This window comes from Brienomyrus brachyistius, chromosome 2 (assembly GCF_023856365.1).
Source record: "Brienomyrus brachyistius isolate T26 chromosome 2, BBRACH_0.4, whole genome shotgun sequence".
In the NCBI taxonomy this organism is placed as follows: Eukaryota; Metazoa; Chordata; class Actinopteri; order Osteoglossiformes; family Mormyridae; genus Brienomyrus; species Brienomyrus brachyistius.
Window position 1 is genome coordinate 44,199,437 of NC_064534.1, and position 23,448 is coordinate 44,222,884.

The following is a 23,448-nucleotide window of genomic DNA, read 5'->3' on the forward strand; positions in this document are numbered from 1 at the left end:
TCCGGCGCTGCCGATTGGATGGTGGGGCTGCAGTGTGAGTCAGATAAAAAAAAAAAAAAACATTAGTAGGATCCAATGGGACCTACTGGCATGTATAGAGGCGTGTAATGCAAAAGGGCTGTTTTTGGTAGCGTCTCTCGCTTATGGCCATACCACCCTGAACACGCCCGATCTCATCTGATCTTGAAAGCCAAGCAGGGTAGGGTCTGGTTAGTACTTGGATGGGAGACCTCCTGGCAATACCAGGTGCTGTAAGCTTTTCTCACTTTTACTTTATACAGGGGGCGCTCCACTTCACGATTAATTTAAATCTAGCACTCCCCTTCCATTTTACTATTTTATATATATATATTTTTTCTCTCTTTCATAAAGCCAGCTTTTAGAAACCGTTTTACTCTAAATACTTCCTGGTAATTCTAGGTGCTGTAAGCTGTTCGTGCCTTTATTCCACCAGGGCGCGATCTTCTCACAAACTTGAAGACTGTCACTCCCCATTCACGTTTTACAACTTATTGTTAATGATAAAGAGACAGCTTTTTACACACAGTTTTAAACAAAGTACTGATATTATTCCTCTTCAACTGACCGCTTTGTTTTCTATGCAAAAACCACTTCGCCACAGAAGACTCGATATTATTGGCATAGCAAGTTCTGCTCTTCTCCTTTCAAAACTTGCTAAAAGCTGTATTTAAAAGAACAGATTGGCCGGGGTAATTCACACCCTTCAATGCCAGCTTAATGTTTAGGTTAGTGGGAATCACAGAGGAATTAGGGATGGAAACTTCTTTGCTGGTGGTAGAAGCGGTCTGGTGAATTTTTAGAGAGAAGAGGCCGTCGATGTTTGAATGTAGAAAATTGTTCTGGCTGCAGCCTGCAGTATGGACTTGTTGGTGTGTGTAGCTCCCAGTGTTCTGACAGCGCGACGTTTTGGGGAAGCATGTGATTCAGCAGCTACCAGTGGGCTTCGTGCGGCGGAGATTTTGTGGCTGTTAGCGGAGTTGATAGCAGAGGGTCGTTAAGAGAAGCCTGCATGCAGTAGGCAAAGGAGTAATGTTTGCCGGCGGGGGACGTGCGGCGATTAACCTGTGCGGTAGTGAAAAGGAGTTAAAAAGAAGTAAGTGTGCGGATGCGGAAAGAATGGAATAATTGTGGTAGGCTGCCGGCTGAGTAGTTTGGTGAATGTTTGGTGTGGGTCCGGCGCTGCCGATTGGATGGTGGGGCTGCAGTGTGAGTCAGATAAAAAAAAAAAAAAACATTAGTAGGATCCAATGGGACCTACTGGCATGTATAGAGGCGTGTAATGCAAAAGGGCTGTTTTTGGTAGCGTCTCTCGCTTATGGCCATACCACCCTGAACACGCCCGATCTCATCTGATCTTGGAAGCCAAGCAGGGTAGGGTCTGGTTAGTACTTGGATGGGAGACCTCCTGGGAATACCAGGTGCTGTAAGCTTTTCTCACTTTTACTTTATACAGGGGGCGCTCCACTTCACGATTAATTTAAATCTAGCACTCCCCTTCCATTTTACTATTTTATATATATATATTTTTTCTCTCTTTCATAAAGCCAGCTTTTAGAAACCGTTTTACTCTAAATACTTCCTGGTAATTCTAGGTGCTGTAAGCTGTTCGTGCCTTTATTCCACCAGGGCGCGATCTTCTCACAAACTTGAAGACTGTCACTCCCCATTCACGTTTTACAACTTATTGTTAATGATAAAGAGACAGATTTTTACACACAGTTTTAAACAAAGTACTGATATTATTCCTCTTCAACTGACCGCTTTGTTTTCTATGCAAAAACCACTTTGCCACAGAAGACTCGATATTATTGGCATAGCAAGTTCTGCTCTTCTCCTTTCAAAACTTGCTAAAAGCTGTATTTAAAAGAACAGATTGGCCGGGGTAATTCACACCCTTCAATGCCAGCTTAATGTTTAGGTTAGTGGGAATCACAGAGGAATTAGGGATGGAAACTTCTTTGCTGGTGGTAGAAGCGGTCTGGTGAATTTTTAGAGAGAAGAGGCCGTCGATGTTTGAATGTAGAAAATTGTTCTGGCTGCAGCCTGCAGTATGGACTTGTTGCTGTGTGTAGCTCCCAGTGTTCTGACAGCGCGACGTTTTGGGGAAGCATGTGATTCAGCAGCTACCAGTGAGCTTCGTGCAGCGGAGATTTTGTGGCTGTTAGCGGAGTTGATAACAGAGGGTCGTTAAGAGAAGCCTGCATGCAGTAGGCAAAGGAGTAATGTTTGCCGGCGGGGGACGTGCGGCGATTAACCTGTGCGGTAGTGAAAAGGAGTTAAAAAGAAGGAAGTGTGCGGATGCGAAAAGAATGGAATAATTGTGGTAGGCTGCCGGCTGAGTAGTTTGGTGAATGTTTGGTGTGGGTCCGGCGCTGCCGATTGGATGGTGGGGCTGCAGTGTGAGTCAGATAAAAAAAAAAAAAAACATTAGTAGGATCCAATGGGACCTACTGGCATGTATAGAGGCGTGTAATGCAAAAGGGCTGTTTTTGGTAGCGTCTCTCGCTTATGGCCATACCACCCTGAACACGCCCGATCTCATCTGATCTTGGAAGCCAAGCAGGGTAGGGTCTGGTTAGTACTTGGATGGGAGACCTCCTGGGAATACCAGGTGCTGTAAGCTTTTCTCACTTTTACTTTATACAGGGGGCGCTCCACTTCACGATTAATTTAAATCTAGCACTCCCCTTCCATTTTACTATTTTATATATATATATTTTTTCTCTCTTTCATAAAGCCAGCTTTTAGAAACCGTTTTACTCTAAATACTTCCTGGTAATTCTAGGTGCTGTAAGCTGTTCGTGCCTTTATTCCACCAGGGCGCGATCTTCTCACAAACTTGAAGACTGTCACTCCCCATTCACGTTTTACAACTTATTGTTAATGATAAAGAGACAGCTTTTTACACACAGTTTTAAACAAAGTACTGATATTATTCCTCTTCAACTGACCGCTTTGTTTTCTATGCAAAAACCACTTTGCCACAGAAGACTCGATATTATTGGCATAGCAAGTTCTGCTCTTCTCCTTTCAAAACTTGCTAAAAGCTGTATTTAAAAGAACAGATTGGCCGGGGTAATTCACACCCTTCAATGCCAGCTTAATGTTTAGGTTAGTGGGAATCACAGAGGAATTAGGGATGGAAACTTCTTTGCTGGTGGTAGAAGCGGTCTGGTGAATTTTTAGAGAGAAGAGGCCGTCGATGTTTGAATGTAGAAAATTGTTCTGGCTGCAGCCTGCAGTATGGACTTGTTGCTGTGTGTAGCTCCCAGTGTTCTGACAGCGCGACGTTTTGGGGAAGCATGTGATTCAGCAGCTACCAGTGAGCTTCGTGCAGCGGAGATTTTGTGGCTGTTAGCGGAGTTGATAACAGAGGGTCGTTAAGAGAAGCCTGCATGCAGTAGGCAAAGGAGTAATGTTTGCTGGCGGGGGACGTGCGGCGATTAACCTGTGCGGTAGTGAAAAGGAGTTAAAAAGAAGGAAGTGTGCGGATGCGAAAAGAATGGAATAATTGTGGTAGGCTGCCGGCTGAGTAGTTTGGTGAATGTTTGGTGTGGGTCCGGCGCTGCCGATTGGATGGTGGGGCTGCAGTGTGAGTCAGATAAAAAAAAAAAAAAACATTAGTAGGATCCAATGGGACCTACTGGCATGTATAGACGCGTGTAATGCAAAAGGGCTGTTTTTGGTAGCGTCTCTCGCTTATGGCCATACCACCCTGAACACGCCTGATCTCGTCTGATCTCGGAAGCTAAGCAGGGTGGGGTCTGGTTAGTACTTGGATGGGAGACCTCCTGGGAATACCAGGTGCTGTAAGCTTTTCTCACTTTTACTTCATACAGGGGGCGCTCCACTTCACGATTAATTTAAATCTATCACTCCCCTTCCATTTTACTATTTTATATATATATATATTTTTCTCTCATTCATAAAGGCAGCTTTTAGAAACCGTTTTACTCTAAATACTTCCTGGTAATTCTAGGTGCTGTAAGCTGTTCGTGCCTTTATTCCACCAGGGCGCGATCTTCTCACAAACTTGAAGACTGTCACTCCCCATTCACGTTTTACAACTTATTGTTAATGATAAAGAGACAGCTTTTTACACACAGTTTTAAACAAAGTACTGATATTATTCCTCTTCAACTGACCGCTTTGTTTTCTATGCAAAAACCACTTCGCCACAGAAGACTCGATATTATTGGCATAGCAAGTTCTGCTCTTCTCCTTTCAAAACTTGCTAAAAGCTGTATTTAAAAGAACAGATTGGCCGGGGTAATTCACACCCTTCAATGCCAGCTTAATGTTTAGGTTAGTGGGAATCACAGAGGAATTAGGGATGGACACTTCTTTGCTGGTGGTAGAAGCGGTCTGGTGAATTTTTAGAGAGAAGAGGCCGTCGATGTTTGAATGTAGAAAATTGTTCTGGCTGCAGCCTGCAGTATGGACTTGTTGGTGTGTGTAGCTCCCAGTGTTCTGACAGCGCGACGTTTTGGGGAAGCATGTGATTCAGCAGCTACCAGAGGGCTTCGTGCGGCGGAGATTTTGTGGCTGTTAGCGGAGTTGATAACAGAGGGTCGTTAAGAGAAGCCTGCATGCAGTAGGCAAAGGAGTAATGTTTGCCGGCGGGGGACGTGCGGCGATTAACCTGTGCGGTAGTGAAAAGGAGTTAAAAAGAAGGAAGTGTGCGGATGCGGAAAGAATGGAATAATTGTGGTAGGCTGCCGGCTGAGTAGTTTGGTGAATGTTTGGTGTGGGTCCGGCGCTGCCGATTGGATGGTGGTGCTGCAGTGTGAGTCAGATAAAAAAAAAAAAAAAAAACGGGAGTAGGATCCAATGGGACTAACTGGCATGTATAGAGGCGTGTAATGCAAAAGGGCTGTTTTTGGTCACGTCTCTCGCTTATGGCCATACCACCCTGAACACGCCCGATCTCCTCCGATCTCGGAAGCCAAGCAGGGTAGGGTCTGGTTAGTACTTGGATGGGAGACCTCCTAGGAATACCAGGTGCTATAAGCTTTTCTCACTTTTACTTTATACAGGGGGCGCTCCACTTCACGATTAATTTAAATCTATCACTCCCCTTCCATTTTACTATTTTATATATATATATTTTTTTTTCTCTCATTCATAAAGGCAGCTTTTAGAAACCGTTTTACTCTAAATACTTCCTGGTAATTCTAGGTGCTGTAAGCTGTTCGTGCCTTTATTCCACCAGGGAGCGATCTTCTCACAAACTTGAAGACTGTCACTCCCCATTTACGTTTTACAACTTATTGTTAATGATAAAGAGACAGCTTTTTACACACAGTTTTAAACAAAGTACTGATATAATTCCTCTTCAACTCACCACTTTGTTTTCTATGCAAAAACCACTTCGCCACAGAAGACTCGATATTATTGGCATATTATCTGCTCTTCTCCTCCTTTCAAAACTTGCAAAAAGCTGTATTTAAAAGAGCAGGTTGGCCGGGGTAATTCACACCCTTCAATGCCAGATTAATGTTTAGGTTAGTGGGAATCACAGAGGAATTAGGGATGGAAACTTCTTTGCTGGTGGTAGAAGCGGTCTGGTGAATTTTTAGAGAGAAGAGGCCGTCGATGTTTCAATGTAGAAAATTGTTCTGGCTGCAGCCTGCAGTATGGACTTGTTGGCGTGTGTAGCTCCCAGTGTTCTGACAGCGTGACATTTTGGGGAAGCATGTGATTCAACAGCAACCAGTGGGCTTCGTGCGGCGGAGATTTTGTGGCTGTTAGCGGAGTTGATAACAGAGGGTCATTAAGAGAAGCCTGCATGCGGTAGGCAAAGGAGTAATGTTTGCTGGTGGTGGCGTGCGGCGATTAACCTGTGCGGTAGTGAAAAGGACTTAAAGAGAAGGAAGTGTGCGGATGTGGAAAGAATGGAATTATTGTGGTAGGCTGCCGGCTGAGTAGTTTGGTGAATGTTTGGTGTGGGTCCGGCACTGCCGATTGGATGGTGGTGCTGCAGTGTGAGTCAGATAAAAAAAAAAAAAAACAAGAGTAGGATCCAATGGGACTAACTGGCATGTATAGAGGCGTGTAATGCAAAAGGGCTGTTTTTGGTAGCATCTCTCGCTTACGGCCATACCACCCTGAACACGCCCGATCTCGTCTGATCTCGGAAGCTAAGCGGGGTAGGGTCTGGTTAGTACTTGGATGGGAGACTGCCTGGGAATACCACGTGCTGTAAGCTTTTCTCACTTTTACTTTATACAGGGGGCGCTCCACTTCACGATTAATTTAAATCTATCACTCCCCTTCCATTTTACTATTTTATATATATATTTTTTTTCTCTCATTCATAAAGGCAGCCTTTACACACCGTTTTACTCTAAATACTGCCTGGTAATTCTAGGTGCTGTAAGCTGTTCGTGCCTTTATTCCACCAGGGCGCGATCTTCTGACAAACTTGAAGACTGTCACTCCACATTCACGTTTTACAACTTATTGTTAATAATAAAGAGACAGCATTTTACACACAGTTTTAAACAAAGTACTGATATAATTCCTCTTAAACTCACCGCTTTGTTTTCTATGCAAAAACCACTTCGCCACAGAATATTCGATATTATTGGCATATTATCTGCTCTTCTCCTCCTTTCAAAACTTGCTAAAAGCTGTATTTAAAAGAGCAGGTTGGCCGGGGTAATTCACACCCTTCAATGCCAGATTAATGTTTAGGCTAGTGGGAATCACAGAGGAATTAGGGATGGAAACTTCTTTGCTGGTGGTAGAAGCGGTCTGGTGAATTTTTAGAGAGAAGAGGCCGTCGATGTTTGAATGTAGAAAATTGTTCTGGCTGCAGCCTGCAGTATGGACTTGTTGGTGTGTGTATCTCCCAGTGTTCTGACAGCGCGACGTTTTGGGGAAGCATGTGATTCAACAGCTACCAGTGGGCTTCGTGCGGCAGAGATTTTGTGGCTGTTAGCGGAGTTGATAACAGAGGGTTGTTAAGAGAAGCCTGCATGAGGTAGGCAAAGGAGTAATGTTTGCCGGCGGGGGACGTGCGGCGATTAACCTGTGCGGTAGTGAAAAGGAGTTAAAGAGAAGGAAGTGTGCGGATGCGGAAAGAATGGAATAATTGTGGTAGGCTGCCGGCTGAGTAGTTTGGTGAATGTTTGGTGTGGTTCCGGCACTGCCGATTGGATGGTGGGGCTGCAGTGTGAGTCAGATAAAAAAAAAAAAAAAAACAGGAGTAGGATCCAATGAGACTAACTGGCATGTATAGACGCGTGTAATGCAAAAGGGCTATTTTTGGTAGCGTCTCTCGCTTACGGCCATACCACCCTGAACGCGCCCGATCTCGTCTGATCTCGGAAGCTAAGCAGGCTAGGGTCTGGTTAGTATTTGGATGGGAGACCACCTGGGAATACCAGGTGCTGTAAGCTTTTCTCAATTTTACTTTATACAGGGGGCGCTCCACTTCACGATTAATTTAAATCTATCACTCCCCTTCCATTTTACTATTTTATATATATATATATATTTTTTTTTTCTCTCATTCATAAAGGCAGCTTTTAGAAACCGTTTTACTCTAAATACTTCCTGGTAATTCTAGGTGCTGTAAGCTCTTCGTGCCTTTATTCCACCAGGGCGCGATCTTCTCACAAACTTGAAGACTGTCACTCCCCATTCACGTTTTACAACTTATTGTTAATGATAACGAGACAGATTTTTACACACAGTTTTAAACAAAGTACTGATATTATTCCTCTTCAACTGACCGCTTTGTTTTCTATGCAAAAAGCACTTCGCCACAGAAGACTCGATATTATTGGCATAGCAAGTTCTGCTCTTCTCCTTTCAAAACTTGCTAAAAGCTGTATTTAAAAGAACAGATTGGCCGGGGTAATTCACACCCTTCAATGCCAGCTTAATGTTTAGGTTAGTGGGAATCACAGAGGAATTAGGGATGGAAACTTCTTTGCTGGTGGTAGAAGCGGTCTGGTGAATTTTTAGAGAGAAGAGGCCGTCGATGTTTGAATGTAAAAAATTGTTCTGGCTGAAGCCTGCAGTATGGACTTGTTGGTGTGTGTAGCTCCCAGTGTTCTGACAGCATGACGTTTTGGGGAAGCATGTGATTCAGCAGCTACCAGTAGGCTTCGTGCGGCGGAGATTTTGTGGCTGTTAGCGGAGTTGATAACAGAGGGTCGTTAAGAGAAGCCTGCATGCAGTAGGCAAAGGAGTAATGTTTGCCGGCGGGGGACGTGCGGCGATTAACCTGTGCGGTAGTGAAAAGGAGTTAAAAAGAAGGAAGTGTGCGGATGCGGAAAGAATGGAATAATTGTGGTAGGCTGCCGGCTGAGTAGTTTGGTGAATGTTTGGTGTGGGTCCGGCGCTGCCGATTGGATGGTGGGGCTGCAGTGTGAGTCAGATAAAAAAAAAAAACCAGGAGTAGGATCCAATGGGACTAACTGGCATGTATAGACGCGTGTAATGCAAAAGGGCTGTTTTTGGTAGCATGTCTCGCTTACGGCCGTACCACCCTGAACACGCCCGATCTCGTCTGATCTTGGAAGCTAAGCAGGGTAGGGTCTGGTTAGTAGTTGGATGGGAGACCACCTGGGAATACCAGGTGCTGTAAGCTTTTCTCACTTTTACTTTATACAGGGGGCGCTCCACTTCACGATTAATTTAAATCTATCACTCCCCTTCCATTTTACTATTTTATATATATATATTTTTTTTTATCTCTCATTCATAAAGGCAGCTTTTAGAAACCGTTTTACTCTAAATACTTCCTGGTAATTCTAGGTGCTGTAAGCTGTTCGTGCCTTTATTCCACCAGGGCGCGATCTTCTCACAAACTTGAAGACTGTCACTCCCCATTCACGTTTTACAACTTATTGTTAATGATAAAGAGACAGCTTTTTACACACAGTTTTAAACAAAGTACTGATATTATTCCTCTTCAACTGACCGCTTTGTTTTCTATGCAAGAACCACTTCGCCACAGAAGACTCGATATTATTGGCATAGCAAGTTCTGCTCTTCTCCTTTCAAAACTTGCTAAAAGCTGTATTTAAAAAAACAGATTGGCCGGGGTAATTCACACCCTTCAATGCCAGCTTAATGTTTAGGTTAGTGGGAATCACAGAGGAATTAGGGATGGAAACTTCTTTGCTGGTGGTAGAAGCGGTCTGGTGAATATTTAGAGAGAAGAGGCCGTCGATGTTTGAATGTAGAAAATTGTTCTGGCTGCAGCCTGCAGTATGGACTTGTTGGTGTGTGTAGCTCCCAGTGTTCTGACAGCGCGACGTTTTGGGGAAGTATGTGATTCAGCAGCTACCAGTGGGCTTCGTGCGGCGGAGATTTTGTGGCTGTTAGCGGAGTTGATAACAGAGGGTCGTTAAGAGAAGCCTGCATGCAGTAGGCAAAGGAGTAATGTTTGCCGGCGGGGGACGTGCGGCGATTAAGCTGTGCGGTAGTGAAAAGGAGTTAAAAAGAAGGAAGTGTGCGGATGCGGAAAGAATGGAATAATTGTGGTAGGCTGCCGGCTGAGTAGTTTGGTGAATGTTTGGTGTGGGTCCGGCGCTGCCGATTGGATGGTGGGGTTGCAGTGCGAGTCAGATAAAAAAAAAAAAAAAAACAGGAGTAGGATCCAATGGGACTAACTGGCATGTATAGAGGCGTGTAATGCAAAAGGGCTGTTTTTTGTAGCATTTTTCGCTTACGGCCATACCACCCTGAACACGCCTGATCTTGGAAGCTAAGTGGGGTAGGGTCTGGTCAGTACTTGGATGGGAGACTGCCTGGGAATACCACGTGCTGTAAGCTTTTCTCACTTTTACTTTATACAGGGGGCGCTCCACTTCACGATTAATTTAAATCTATCACTCCCCTTCCATTTTACTATTTTATATATTTCTTTTTTCTCTCATTCATAAAGGCAGCTTTTACACACCGTTTTACTCTAAATACTGCCTAGTAATTATAGCTGCTGTAAGCTGTTCGTGCCTTTATTCCACCAGGGCGCGATCTTCTCACAAACTTGAAAACTGTCACTCCCCATTCACGTTTTACAACTTATTGTTAATAATAAAGAGACAGCTTTTTACACACAGTTTTAAACAAAGTACTGATATAATTCTTCTTCAACTCACCGCTTTGTTTTCTATGCAAAAACCACTTCACCACAGAATATTCGATATTATTGGCATAATATCTGCTCTTCTCCTCCTTTCAAAACTTGCTAAAAGCTGTATTTAAAAGAGCAGGTTGGCCAGGGTAATTCACACCCTTCAATGCCAGCTTAATGTTTAGGTTAGTGGGAATCACAGAGGAATTAGGGATGGAAACTTCTTTGCTGGTGGTAGAAGCGGTCTGGTGAATTTTTAGAGAGAAGAGGCCGTCGATGTTTGAATGTAGGAAATTGTTCTGGCTGCAGCCTGCAGTATGGACTTGTTGGTGCGTGTAGCTCCCAGTGTTCTGACAGCGCGACGTTTTGGGGAAGCATGTGATTCAGCAGCTACCAGTGGGCTTCGTGCGGCGGAGATTTCGTGGCTGTTAGCGGAGTTGATAGCAGAGGGTCGTTAAGAGAAGCCTGCATGCGGTAGGCAAAGGAGTAATGTTTGCCAGCGGGGGACGTGCGGCGATTAACCTGTGCGGTAGTGAAAAGGACTTAAAGAGAAGGAAGTGTGCGGATGCGGAAAGAATGGAATAATTGTGGTAGGCTGCCGGCTGAGTAGTTTGGTGAATGTTTGGTGTGGGTCCGGTGCTGCCGATTGGATGGTGGTGCTGCAGTGTGAGTCAGATAAAAAAAAAAAAAACAGGTGTAGGATCCAATGGGACTAACTGGCATGGATAGAGGCGTGTAATGCAAAAGGGCTGTTTTTGTTCGCTGCTCTCGCTTATGGCTATACCACCCTGAACACGCCCGATCTCGTCTGATCTCGGAAGCTAAGTGGGGTAGGGTCTGGTTAGTACTTGGATGGGAGACTGCCTGGGAATACCACGTGCTGTAAGCTTTTCTCACTTTTACTTTATACAGGGGGCACTCCACCTCACGATTAATTTAAATCTATCACTCCCCTTCCATTTTACTATTTTATATATTTCTTTTTTCTCTCATTCATAAAGGCAGCTTTTACACACGTTTTACTCTAAATACTGCCTGGTAATTCTAGGTGCTGTAAGCTGTTCGTGCCTTTATTCCACCAGGGCGCGATCTTCTGACAAACTTGAAGACTGTCACTCCACATTCACGTTTTACAACTTATTGTTAATAATAAAGAGACAGCTTTTTACACACAGTTTTAAACAAAGTACTGATATAATTCCTCTTAAACTCACCGCTTTGTTTTCTATGCAAAAACCACTTCGCCACAGAATATTCGATATTATTGGCATATTATCTGCTCTTCTCCTCCTTTCAAAACTTGCTAAAAGCTGTATTTAAAAGAGCAGGTTGGCCGGGGTAATTCACACCCTTCAATGCCAGCTTAATGTTTAGGTTAGTGGGAATCACAGAGGAATTAGGGATGGAAACTTCTTTGCTGGTGGTAGAAGCGGACTGGTGAATTTTTAGAGAGAAGAGGCCGTCGATGTTTCAATGTAGAAAATTGTTCTGGCTGCAGCCTGCAGTATGGACTTGTTGGCGTGTGTAGCTCCCAGTGTTCTGACAGCGCGACGTTTTGGGGAAGCATGTGATTCAGCAGCTACCAGTGGGCTTCGTGCGGCGGAGATTTTGTGGCTGTTAGCGGAGTTGATAACAGAGGGTCGTTAAGAGAAGCCTGCATTCAGTAGGCAAAGGAGTAATGTTTGCCGGCGGGGGACGTGCGGCGATTAACCTGTGCGGTAGTGAAAAGGAGTTAAAAAGAAGGAAGTGTGCGGATGCGGAAAGAATGGAATAATTGTGGTAGGCTGCCGGCTGAGTAGTTTGGTGAATGTTTGGTGTGGGTCCGGCGCTGCCGATTGGATGGTGGTGCTGCAGTGTGAGTCAGATAAAAAAAAAAAAAAACAGGAGTAGGATCCAATGGGACTAACTGGCATGTATAGACGCGTGTAATGCAAAAGGGCTGTTTTTGTTCGCGGCTCTCGCTTATGGCCATACCACCCTGAACACGCCCGATCTCGTCTGATCTCGGAAGCTAAGCGGGGTAGGGTCTGGTTAGTACTTGGATGGGAGACTACCTGGGAATACCACGTGCTGTAAGCTTTTCTCACTTTTACTTTATACAGGGGGCACTCCACCTCACGATTAATTTAAATCTATCACTCCCCTTCCATTTTACTATTTTATATATTTCTTTTTTCTCTCATTTATAAAGGCAGCTTTTACACACGTTTTACTCTAAATACTGCCTGGTAATTCTAGGTGCTGTAAGCTGTTCGTGGCTTTATTCCACCAGGGCGCGATCTTCTGACAAACTTGAAGACTGTCACTCCACATTCACATTTTACAACTTATTGTTAATAATAAAGAGACAGCTTTTTACACACAGTTTTAAACAAAGTACTGATATAATTCTTCTTCAACTCACCGCTTTGTTTTCTATGCAAAAACCACTTCACCACAGAAGACTCGATATTATTGGCATATTATCTGCTCTTCTCCTCCTTTCAAAACTTGCTAAAAGCTGTATTTAAAAGAGCAGGTTGGCCGGGGTAATTCACACCCTTCAATGCCAGCTTAATGTTTAGGTTAGTGGGAATCACAGAGGAATTAGGGATGGAAACTTCTTTGCTGGTGGTAGAAGCGGTCTGGTGAATTTTTAGAGAGAAGAGGCCGTCGATGTTTCAATGTAGAAAATTGTTCTGGCTGCAGCCTGCAGTATGGACTTGTTGGCGTGTGTAGCTCCCAGTGTTCTGACAGCGTGACATTTTGGGGAAGCATGTGATTCAACAGCAACCAGTGGGCTTCGTGCGGCGGAGATTTTGTGGCTGTTAGCGGAGTTGATAACAGAGGGTCTTTAAGAGAAGCCTGCATGCGGTAGGCAAATGAGTAATGTTTGCCGGCGGGGGACGAGCGGCGATTAACCTGTTCGGTAGTGAAAAGGACTTAAAGAGAAGGAAGTGTGCGGATGCGGAAAGAATGGAATAATTGTGGTAGGCTGCCGGCTGAGTAGTTTGGTGAATGTTTGGTGTGGGTCCGGCGCTGCCGATTGGATGGTGGGGCTGCAGTGTGAGTCAGATAAAAAAAAAAAAAAACAGGAGTAGGATCCAATGGGACTAACTGGCATGTATAGACGCGTGTAATGCAAAAGGGCTGTTTTTGTTCGCGGCTCTCGCTTATGGCCATACCACCCTGAACACGCCCGATCTCGTCTGATCTCGGAAGCTAAGTGGGGTAGGGTCTGGTTAGTACTTGGATGGGAGACTACCTGGGAATACCACGTGCTGTAAGCTTTTCTCACTTTTACTTTATACAGGGGGCACTCCACCTCACGATTAATTTAAATCTATCACTCCCCTTCCATTTTACTATTTTATATATTTCTTTTTTCTCTCATTCATAAAGGCAGCTTTTACACATGTTTTACTCTAAATACTGCCTGGTAATTCTAGGTGCTGTAAGCTGTTCGTGGCTTTATTCCACCAGGGCGCGATCTTCTGACAAACTTGAAGACTGTCACTCCACATTCACATTTTACAACTTATTGTTAATAATAAAGAGACAGCTTTTTACACACAGTTTTAAACAAAGTACTGATATAATTCTTCTTCAACTCACCGCTTTGTTTTCTATGCACTAACCACTTCACCACAGAATATTCGATATTATTGGCATATTATCTGCTCTTCTCCTCCTTTCAAAACTTGCTAAAAGCTGTATTTAAAAGAGCAGGTTGGCCAGGGTAATTCACACCCTTCAATGCCAGCTTAATTTTTAGGTTAGTGGGAATCACAGAGGAATTAGGGATGGAAACTTCTTTGCTGGTGGTAGAAGCGGTCTGGTGAATTTTTAGAGAGAAGAGGCCGTCGATGTTTCAATGTAGAAAATTGTTCTGGCTGCAGCCTGCAGTATGGACTTGTTGGCGTGTGTAGCTCCCAGTGTTCTGACAGCGTGACATTTTGGGGAAGCATGTGATTCAACAGCAACCAGTGGGCTTCGTGCGGCGGAGATTTTGTGGCTGTTAGCGGAGTTGATAACAGAGGGTCTTTAAGAGAAGCCTGCATGCGGTAGGCAAATGAGTAATGTTTGCCGGCGGGGGACGTGCGGCGATTAACCTGTTCGGTAGTGAAAAGGACTTAAAGAGAAGGAAGTGTGCGGATGCGGAAAGAATGGAATAATTGTGGTAGGCTGCCGGCTGAGTAGTTTGGTGAATGTTTGGTGTGGGTCCGGCGCTGCCGATTGGATGGTGGTGCTGCAGTGTGAGTCAGATAAAAAAAAAAAAAAACAGGAGTAGGATCCAATGGGACTAACTGGCATGTATAGACGCGTGTAATGCAAAAGGGCTGTTTTTGTTCGCGGCTCTCGCTTATGGCCATACCACCCTGAACACGCCCGATCTCGTCTAATCTCGGAAGCTAAGCGGGGTAGGGTCTGGTTAGTACTTGGATGGGAGACTACCTGGGAATACCACGTGCTGTAAGCTTTTCTCACTTTTACTTTATACAGGGGGCACTCCACCTCACGATTAATTTAAATCTATCACTCCCCTTCCATTTTACTATTTTATATATTTCTTTTTTCTCTCATTCATAAAGGCAGCTTTTACACACGTTTTACTCTAAATACTGCCTGGTAATTCTAGGTGCTGTAAGCTGTTCGTGGCTTTATTCCACCAGGGCGCGATCTTCTGACAAACTTGAAGACTGTCACTCCACATTCACATTTTACAACTTATTGTTAATAATAAAGAGACAGCTTTTTACACACAGTTTTAAACAAAGTACTGATATAATTCTTCTTCAACTCACCGCTTTGTTTTCTATGCAAAAACCACTTCACCACAGAATATTCGATATTATTGGCATATTATCTGCTCTTCTCCTCCTTTCAAAACTTGCTAAAAGCTGTATTTAAAAGAGCAGGTTGGCCAGGGTAATTCACACCCTTCAATGCCAGCTTAATGTTTAGGTTAGTGGGAATCACAGAGGAATTAGGGATGGAAACTTCTTTGCTGGTGGTAGAAGCGGTCTGGTGAATTTTTAGAGAGAAGAGGCCGTCGATGTTTCAATGTAGAAAATTGTTCTGGCTGCAGCCTGCAGTATGGACTTGTTGGCGTGTGTAGCTCCCAGTGTTCTGACAGCGTGACATTTTGGGGAAGCATGTGATTCAACAGCAACCAGTGGGCTTCGTGCGGCGGAGATTTTGTGGCTGTTAGCGGAGTTGATAACAGAGGGTCTTTAAGAGAAGCCTGCATGCGGTAGGCAAATGAGTAATGTTTGCCGGCGGGGGACGTGCGGCGATTAACCTGTTCGGTAGTGAAAAGGACTTAAAGAGAAGGAAGTGTGCGGATGCGGAAAGAATGGAATAATTGTGGTAGGATGCCGGCTGAGTAGTTTGGTGAATGTTTGGTGTGGGTCCGGCGCTGCCGATTGGATGGTGGTGCTGCAGTGTGAGTCAGATAAAAAAAAAAAAAAACAGGAGTAGGATCCAATGGGACTAACTGGCATGTATAGACGCGTGTAATGCAAAAGGGCTGTTTTTGTTCGCGGCTCTCGCTTATGGCCATACCACCCTGAACACGCCCGATCTCGTCTGATCTCGGAAGCTAAGCGGGGTAGGGTCTGGTTAGTACTTGGATGGGAGACTACCTGGGAATACCACGTGCTGTAAGCTTTTCTCACTTTTACTTTATACAGGGGGCACTCCACCTCACGATTAATTTAAATCTATCACTCCCCTTCCATTTTACTATTTTATATATTTCTTTTTTCTCTCATTCATAAAGGCAGCTTTTACACACGTTTTACTCTAAATACTGCCTGGTAATTCTAGGTGCTGTAAGCTGTTCGTGGCTTTATTCCACCAGGGCGCTATCTTCTGACAAACTTGAAGACTGTCACTCCACATTCACATTTTACAACTTATTGTTAATAATAAAGAGACAGCTTTTTACACACAGTTTTAAACAAAGTACTGATATAATTCTTCTTCAACTCACCGCTTTGTTTTCTATGCAAAAACCACTTCACCACAGAATATTCGATATTATTGGCATATTATCTGCTCTTCTCCTCCTTTCAAAACTTGCTAAAAGCTGTATTTAAAAGAGCAGGTTGGCCAGGGTAATTCACACCCTTCAATGCCAGCTTAATGTTTAGGTTAGTGGGAATCACAGAGGAATTAGGGATGGAAACTTCTTTGCTGGTGGTAGAAGCGGTCTGGTGAATTTTTAGAGAGAAGAGGCCGTCGATGTTTCAATGTAGAAAATTGTTCTGGCTGCAGCCTGCAGTATGGACTTGTTGGCATGTGTAGCTCCCAGTGTTCTGACAGCGTGACATTTTGGGGAAGCATGTGATTCAACAGCAACCAGTGGGCTTCGTGCGGCGGAGATTTTGTGGCTGTTAGCGGAGTTGATAACAGAGGGTCTTTAAGAGAAGCCTGCATGCGGTAGGCAAATGAGTAATGTTTGCCGGCGGGGGACGTGCGGCGATTAACCTGTTCGGTAGTGAAAAGGACTTAAAGAGAAGGAAGTGTGCGGATGCGGAAAGAATGGAATAATTGTGGTAGGCTGCCGGCTGAGTAGTTTGGTGAATGTTTGGTGTGGGTGCGGCGCTGCCGATTGGATGGTGGTGCTGCAGTGTGAGTCAGATAAAAAAAAAAAAAAACAGGAGTAGGATCCAATGGGACTAACTGGCATGTATAAAGGCGTGTAATGCAAAAGGGCTGTTTTTGTTCGCAGCTCTCGTTTATGGCCATACCACCCTGAACACGCCCGATCTCGTCTGATCTCGGAAGCTAAGCGGGGTAGGGTCTGGTTAGTACTTGGATGGGAGACTGCCTGGGAATACCACGTGCTGTAAGCTTTTCTCACTTTTACTTTATACAGGGGGCACTCCACCTCACGATTAATTTAAATCTATCACTCCCCTTCCATTTTACTATTTTATATATTTCTTTTTTCTCTCATTCATAAAGGCAGCTTTTACACACGTTTTACTCTAAATACTGCCTGGTAATTCTAGGTGCTGTAAGCTGTTCGTGCCTTTATTCCACCAGGGCACGATCTTCTCACAAACTTGAAGACTGTCACTCCCCATTCACGTTTTACAACTTATTGTTAATAATAAAGAGACAGCTTTTTACACACAGTTTTAAACAAAGTACTGATATAATTCCTCTTCAACTCACCGCTTTGTTTTCTATGCAAAAACCACTTCGCCACAGAAGACTTGATATTGTTGGCATAGCAAGGTCTGCTCTTCTCCTCCTTTCAAAACTTGCTAAAAGCTGTATTTAAAACAGCAGGTTGGCCATGGTAATTCACACCCTTCAATGCCAGATTAATGTTTAGGTTAGTGGGAATCACAGAGGAATTAGGGATGGAAACTTCTTTGCTGATGGTAGAAGCGGTCTGGTGAATTTTTAGAGAGAAGAGGCCGTCGATGTTTCAATGTAGAAAATTGTTCTGGCTGCAGCCTGCAGTATGGACTTGTTGGCGTGTGTAGCTCCCAGTGCTCTGACAGCGTAACGTTTTGGGGAAGCATGTGATTCAACAGCTACCAGTGGGCTTCGTGCGGCAGAGATTTTGTGGCTGTTAGCGGAGTTGATAACAGAGGGTCGTTAAGAGAAGCCTGCATGAGGTAGGCAAAGGAGTAATGTTTGCCGACGGGGGACGTGCGGCGATTAACCTGTGCGGTAGTGAAAAGGAGTTAAAGAGAAGGAAGTGTGCGGATGCGGAAAGAATGGAATAATTGTGGTAGGCTGCCGGCTGAGTAGTTTGGTGAATGTTTGGTGTGGATGCGGCGCTGCCGATTGGATGGTGGTGCTGCAGTGTGAGTCAGATAAAAAAAAAAAAAAACAGGAGTAGGATCCAAAGGGACTAACTGGCATGTATAGAGGCGTGTAATGCAAAAGGGCTGTTTTTGGTAGTGTCTCTCGCTTATGGCCATACCACCCTGAACACGCCAGATCTCGTCTGATCTCGGAAGCTAAGTGGGGTAGGGTCTGGTTAGTACTTGAATGGGAGACCACCTAGGAATACCTGGTGCTGTAAGCTTTTCTCACTTTTATTTTATACAGGGGGCGCTCCACTTCACGATTAATTTAAATCTAGCACTCCCCTTCCATTTTACTATTTTATATATATATATTTTTTCTCTCTTTCATAAAGCCAGCTTTTAGAAACCGTTTTACTCTAAATACTGCCTGGTAATTCTAGGTGCTGTAAGCTGTTCGTGCCTTTATTCCACCAGCGCGCGATCTTCTCACAAACTTGAAGACTGTCACTCCCCATTCACGTTTTACAACTTATTGTTAATGATAAAGAGACAGCTTTTTACACACAGTTTTAAACAAAGTACTGATATAATTCCTCTTCAACTCACCGCTTTGTTTTCTATGCAAAAACCACTTCGCCACAGAAGACTCGATATTATTGGCAAAGCAAGGTCTGCTCTTCTCCTCCCTTCAAAACTTGCTAAAAGCTGTATTTAAAAGAGCAGGTTGGCCGGGGTAATTCACACCCTTCAATGCCAGATTAATGTTTAGGTTAGTGGGAATCACAGAGGAATTAGGGATGGAAACTTCTTTGCTGGTGGTAGAAGCGGTCTGGTGAATTTCTAGAGAGAAGAGGCCGTCGATGTTTGAATGTAGAAAATTGTTCTGGCTGCAGCCTGCAGTATGGACTTGTTGGTGTGTGTAGCTCCCAGTGTTCTGACAGCGCGACGTTTTGGGGAAGCATGTGATTCAACAGCTACCAGTGGGCTTCGTGCGGCAGAGATTTTGTGGCTGTTAGCGGAGTTGATAACAGAGGGTTGTTAAGAGAAGCCTGCATGAGGTAGGCAAAGGAGTAATGTTTGCCGGCGGGGGACGTGCGGCGATTAACCTGTGCGGTAGTGAAAAGGAGTTAAAGACAAGGAAGTGTGCGGATGCGGAAAGAATGGAATAATTGTGGTAGGCTGCCGGATGAGTAGTTTGGTGAATGTTTGGTGTGGGTCCGGCACTGCCGATTGGATGGTGGTGCTGCAGTGTGAGTCAGATAAAAAAAAAAAAAACAGGAGTAGGATCCAATGGGACTAACTGGTATGTATAGACGCGTGTAATGCAAAAGGGCTATTTTTGGTAGCGGCTCTCGCTTACGGCCATACCACCCTGAACGCGCCCGATCTCGTCTGATCTCGGAAGCTAAGCAGGGTAGGGTCTGGTTAGTACTTGGATGGGAGACTGCCTGGGAATACCAGGTGCTGTAAGCTTTTCTCACTTTTACTTTATACAGGGGGAGCTCCACTTCACGATTAATTTCAATCTATCACTCCCCTTCCATTTTACTATATTATATATTTCTTTTTTCTCTCATTCATAAAGGCAGCTTTTAGAAACCGTTTTACTCTAAATACTGCCTGGTAATTCTAGGTGCTGTAAGCTGTTCGTGCCTTTATTCCACCAGCGCGCGATCTTCTCACAAACTTGAAGACTGTCACTCCCCATTCATGTTTTACAACTTATTGTTAATAATAAAGAGACAGCTTTTTACACACAGTTTTAAACAAAGTACTGATATAATTCCTCTTAAACTCACCGCTTTGTTTTCTATGCAAAAACCACTTCGCCACAGAATATTCGATATTATTGGCATATTATCTGCTCTTCTCCTCCGTTCAAAACTTGCTAAAAGCTGTATTTAAAAGAGCAGGTTGGCCGGGGTAATTCACACCCTTCAATGCCAGATTAATGTTTAGGTTAGTGGGAATCACAGAGGAATTAGGGATGGAAACTTCTTTGCTGGTGGTAGAAGCGGTCTGGTGAATTTTTAGAGAGAAGAGGCCGTCGATGTTTGAATGTAGAAAATTGTTCTGGCTGCAGCCTGCAGTATGGACTTGTTGGCGTGTGTAGCTCCCAGTGTTCTGACAGCGTGACATTTTGGGGAAGCATGTGATTCAACAGCAACCAGTGGGCTTCGTCCGGCGGAGATTTTGTGGCTGTTAGCGGAGTTGATAACAGAGGGTCTTTAAGAGAAGCCTGCATGCGGTAGGCAAATGAGTAATGTTTGCCGGCGGGGGACGTGCGGCGATTAACCTGTTCGGTAGTGAAAAGGACTTAAAGAGAAGGAAGTGTGCGGATGCGGAAAGAATGGAATAATTGTGGTAGGCTGCCGGCTGAGTAGTTTGGTGAATGTTTGGTGTGGGTGCGGCGCTGCCGATTGGATGGTGGTGCTGCAGTGTGAGTCAGATAAAAAAAAAAAAAACAGGAGTAGGATCCAATGGGACTAACTGGCATGTATAGAGGCGTGTAATGCAAAAGGGCTGTTTTTGTTCGCAGCTCTCGTTTATGGCCATACCACCCTGAACACGCCCGATCTCGTCTGATCTCGGAAGCTAAGCGGGGTAGGGTCTGGTTAGTACTTGGATGGGAGACTGCCTGGGAATACCACGTGCTGTAAGCTTTTCTCACTTTTACTTTAAACAGGGGGCACTCCACCTCACGATTAATTTAAATCTATCACTCCCCTTCCATTTTACTATTTTATATATATATTTTTTTTCTCTCATTCATAAAGGCAGCTTTTACACACGTTTTTTCTCTAAATACTGCCTGGTAATTCTAGGTGCTGTAAGCTGTTCGTGCCTTTATTCCACCAGGGCACGATCTTCTCACAAACTTGAAGACTGTCACTCCCCATTCATGTTTTACAACTTATTGTTAATAATAAAGAGACAGCTTTTTACACACAGTTTTAAACAAAGTACTGATATAATTCCTCTTCAACTCACCGCTTTGTTTTCTATGCAAAAACCACTTCGCCACAGAAGACTTGATATTGTTGGCATAGCAAGGTCTGCTCTTCTCCTCCTTTCAAAACTTGCTAAAAGCTGTATTTAAAAGAGCAGGTTGGCCGGGGTAATTCACACCCTTCAATGCCAGATTAATGTTTAGGTTAGTGGGAATCACAGAGGAATTAGGGATGGAAACTTCTTTGCTGGTGGTAGAAGCGGTCTGGTGAATTTTTAGAGAGAAGAGGCCGTCGATGTTTGAATGTAGAAAATTGTTCTGGCTGCAGCCTGCAGTATAGACTTGTTGGTGTGTGTAGCTCCCAGTGTTCTGACAGCGCGACGTTTTGGGGAAGCATGTGATTCAACAGCTACCAGTGGGCTTCGTGCGGCAGAGATTTTGTGGCTGTTAGCGGAGTTGATAACAGAGGGTTGTTAAGAGAAGCCTGCATGAGGTAGGCAAAGGAGTAATGTTTGCCGGCGGGGGACGTGCGGCGATTAACCTGTGCGGTAGTGAAAAGGAGTTAAAGAGAAGGAAGTGTGCAGATGCGGAAAGAATGGAATAATTGTGGTAGGCTGCCGGATGAGTAGTTTGGTGAATGTTTGGTGTGGGTCCGGCACTGCCGATTGGATGGTGGTGCTGCAGTGTGAGTCAGATAAAAAAAAAAAAAACAGGAGTAGGATCCAATGGGACTAACTGGTATGTATAGACGCGTGTAATGCAAAAGGGCTATTTTTGGTAGCATCTCTCGCTTACGGCCATACCACCCTGAACGCGCCCGATCTCGTCTGATCTCGGAAGCTAAGTAGGGTAGGGTCTGGTTAGTACTTGAATGGGAGACCACCTGGGAATACCAGGTGCTGTAAGCTTTTCTCACTTTTACTTTATACAGGGGGCGCTCCACTTCACGATTAATTTAAATCTATCACTCCCCTTCCATTTTACTATATTATATATTTCTTTTTTCTCTCATTTATAAAGGCAGCTTTTACACACGTTTTACTCTAAATACTGCCTGGTAATTCTAGGTGCTGTAAGCTGTTCGTGGCTTTATTCCACCAGGGCGCGATCTTCTGACAAACTTGAAGACTGTCACTGCCCATTCACGTTTTACAACTTATTGTTAATGATAAAGAGACTGCTTTTTACACACAGTTTTAAACAAAGTACTGATATAATTCCTCTTCAACTCACCGCTTTGTTTTCTATGCAAAAACCACTTCGCCACAGAAGACTCGATATTATTGGCAAAGCAAGGTCTGCTCTTCTCCTCCCTTCAAAACTTGCTAAAAGCTGTATTTAAAAGAGCAGGTTGGCCGGGGTAATTCACACCCTTCAATGCCAGATTAATGTTTAGGTTAGTGGGAATCACAGAGGAATTAGGGATGGAAACTTCTTTGCTGGTGGTAGAAGCGGTCTGGTGAATTTTTAGAGAGAAGAGGCCGTCGATGTTTGAATGTAGAAAATTGTTCTGGCTGCAGCCTGCAGTATGGACTTGTTGGTGTGTGTAGCTCCCAGTGTTCTGACAGCGCGACGTTTTGGGGAAGCATGTGATTCAACAGCTACCAGTGGGCTTCGTGCGGCAGAGATTTTGTGGCTGTTAGCGGAGTTGATAACAGAGGGTTGTTAAGAGAAGCCTGCATGAGGTAGGCAAAGGAGTAATGTTTGCCGGCGGGGGACGTGCGGCGATTAACCTGTGCGGTAGTGAAAAGGAGTTAAAGAGAAGGAAGTGTGCGGATGCGGAAAGAATGGAATAATTGTGGTAGGCTGCCGGCTGAGTAGTTTGGTGAATGTTTGGTGTGGGTCCGGCACTGCCGATTGGATGGTGGTGCTGCAGTGTGAGTCAGATAAAAAAAAAAAAAAACAGGAGTAGGATCCAATGGGACTAACTGGTATGTATAGACGCGTGTAATGCAAAAGGGCTATTTTTGGTAGCATCTCTCGCTTACGGCCATACCACCCTGAACGCGCCCGATCTCGTCTGATCTCGGAAGCTAAGTAGGGTAGGGTCTGGTTAGTACTTGAATGGGAGACCACCTGGGAATACCAGGTGCTGTAAGGTTTTCTCACTTTTACTTTATACAGGGGGCGCTCCACTTCACGATTAATTTAAATCTATCACTCCCCTTCCATTTTACTATATTATATATTTCTTTTTTCTCTCATTCATAAAGGCAGCTTTTAGAAACCGTTTTACTCTAAATACTGCCTGGTAATTCTAGGTGCTGTAAGCTGTTCGTGCCTTTATTCCACCAGCGCGCGATCTTCTCACAAACTTGAAGACTGTCACTGCCCATTCACGTTTTACAACTTATTGTTAATGATAAAGAGACAGCTTTTTACACACAGTTTTAAACAAAGTACTGATATAATTCCTCTTCAACTCACCGCTTTGTTTTCTATGCAAAAACCACTTCGCCACAGAAGACTCGATATTATTGGCAAAGCAAGGTCTGCTCTTCTCCTCCCTTCAAAACTTGCTAAAAGCTGTATTTAAAAGAGCAGGTTGGCCGGGGTAATTCACACCCTTCAATGCCAGATTAATGTTTAGGTTAGTGGGAATCACAGAGGAATTAGGGATGGAAACTTCT

The 23,448-nt window shown here is 44.3% G+C and overlaps 2 protein-coding genes, 19 non-coding genes and 1 pseudogene across 21 annotated transcripts in view; 20 read left to right on the forward strand and 2 right to left on the reverse strand.

The window, feature by feature from the left end:
• LOC125715120 (uncharacterized) overlaps positions 1–23,448 on the reverse strand; it is a 1,180,389-nt gene that overhangs the window by 1,053,408 nt on the left and 103,533 nt on the right. The window lies entirely within an intron of this gene.
• Positions 1–23,448, reverse strand: part of LOC125715114 (uncharacterized) — a 935,270-nt gene that overhangs the window by 806,521 nt on the left and 105,301 nt on the right. The window lies entirely within an intron of this gene.
• LOC125730944 (5S ribosomal RNA) lies at positions 140–258 on the forward strand. Its single transcript, XR_007391237.1, has one exon. It is a non-coding gene; the product is annotated as a 5S ribosomal RNA (ribosomal RNA).
• Positions 1,333–1,451, forward strand: LOC125734496 (5S ribosomal RNA). The gene has a single exon (XR_007393806.1). It is a non-coding gene; the product is annotated as a 5S ribosomal RNA (ribosomal RNA).
• LOC125734499 (5S ribosomal RNA) lies at positions 2,526–2,644 on the forward strand. The gene has a single exon (XR_007393808.1). It is a non-coding gene; the product is annotated as a 5S ribosomal RNA (ribosomal RNA).
• Positions 3,719–3,837, forward strand: LOC125734189 (5S ribosomal RNA). The gene has a single exon (XR_007393513.1). It is a non-coding gene; the product is annotated as a 5S ribosomal RNA (ribosomal RNA).
• Positions 4,916–5,034, forward strand: LOC125735382 (5S ribosomal RNA). The gene has a single exon (XR_007394678.1). It is a non-coding gene; the product is annotated as a 5S ribosomal RNA (ribosomal RNA).
• On the forward strand, positions 6,111–6,229 carry LOC125736351 (5S ribosomal RNA). Its single transcript, XR_007395631.1, has one exon. It is a non-coding gene; the product is annotated as a 5S ribosomal RNA (ribosomal RNA).
• On the forward strand, positions 7,306–7,424 carry LOC125735076 (5S ribosomal RNA). Its single transcript, XR_007394375.1, has one exon. It is a non-coding gene; the product is annotated as a 5S ribosomal RNA (ribosomal RNA).
• On the forward strand, positions 8,505–8,623 carry LOC125736138 (5S ribosomal RNA). Its single transcript, XR_007395421.1, has one exon. It is a non-coding gene; the product is annotated as a 5S ribosomal RNA (ribosomal RNA).
• LOC125732251 (5S ribosomal RNA) lies at positions 9,705–9,813 on the forward strand (annotated as a pseudogene).
• LOC125731144 (5S ribosomal RNA) lies at positions 10,885–11,003 on the forward strand. The gene has a single exon (XR_007391429.1). It is a non-coding gene; the product is annotated as a 5S ribosomal RNA (ribosomal RNA).
• LOC125736772 (5S ribosomal RNA) lies at positions 12,075–12,193 on the forward strand. Its single transcript, XR_007396041.1, has one exon. It is a non-coding gene; the product is annotated as a 5S ribosomal RNA (ribosomal RNA).
• Positions 13,265–13,383, forward strand: LOC125730765 (5S ribosomal RNA). Its single transcript, XR_007391057.1, has one exon. It is a non-coding gene; the product is annotated as a 5S ribosomal RNA (ribosomal RNA).
• LOC125731190 (5S ribosomal RNA) lies at positions 14,455–14,573 on the forward strand. Its single transcript, XR_007391472.1, has one exon. It is a non-coding gene; the product is annotated as a 5S ribosomal RNA (ribosomal RNA).
• LOC125736773 (5S ribosomal RNA) lies at positions 15,645–15,763 on the forward strand. The gene has a single exon (XR_007396042.1). It is a non-coding gene; the product is annotated as a 5S ribosomal RNA (ribosomal RNA).
• Positions 16,835–16,953, forward strand: LOC125728738 (5S ribosomal RNA). The gene has a single exon (XR_007389322.1). It is a non-coding gene; the product is annotated as a 5S ribosomal RNA (ribosomal RNA).
• Positions 18,028–18,146, forward strand: LOC125730754 (5S ribosomal RNA). Its single transcript, XR_007391046.1, has one exon. It is a non-coding gene; the product is annotated as a 5S ribosomal RNA (ribosomal RNA).
• Positions 19,223–19,341, forward strand: LOC125733282 (5S ribosomal RNA). Its single transcript, XR_007392631.1, has one exon. It is a non-coding gene; the product is annotated as a 5S ribosomal RNA (ribosomal RNA).
• LOC125728749 (5S ribosomal RNA) lies at positions 20,413–20,531 on the forward strand. Its single transcript, XR_007389333.1, has one exon. It is a non-coding gene; the product is annotated as a 5S ribosomal RNA (ribosomal RNA).
• LOC125733568 (5S ribosomal RNA) lies at positions 21,608–21,726 on the forward strand. The gene has a single exon (XR_007392909.1). It is a non-coding gene; the product is annotated as a 5S ribosomal RNA (ribosomal RNA).
• Positions 22,801–22,919, forward strand: LOC125735340 (5S ribosomal RNA). The gene has a single exon (XR_007394637.1). It is a non-coding gene; the product is annotated as a 5S ribosomal RNA (ribosomal RNA).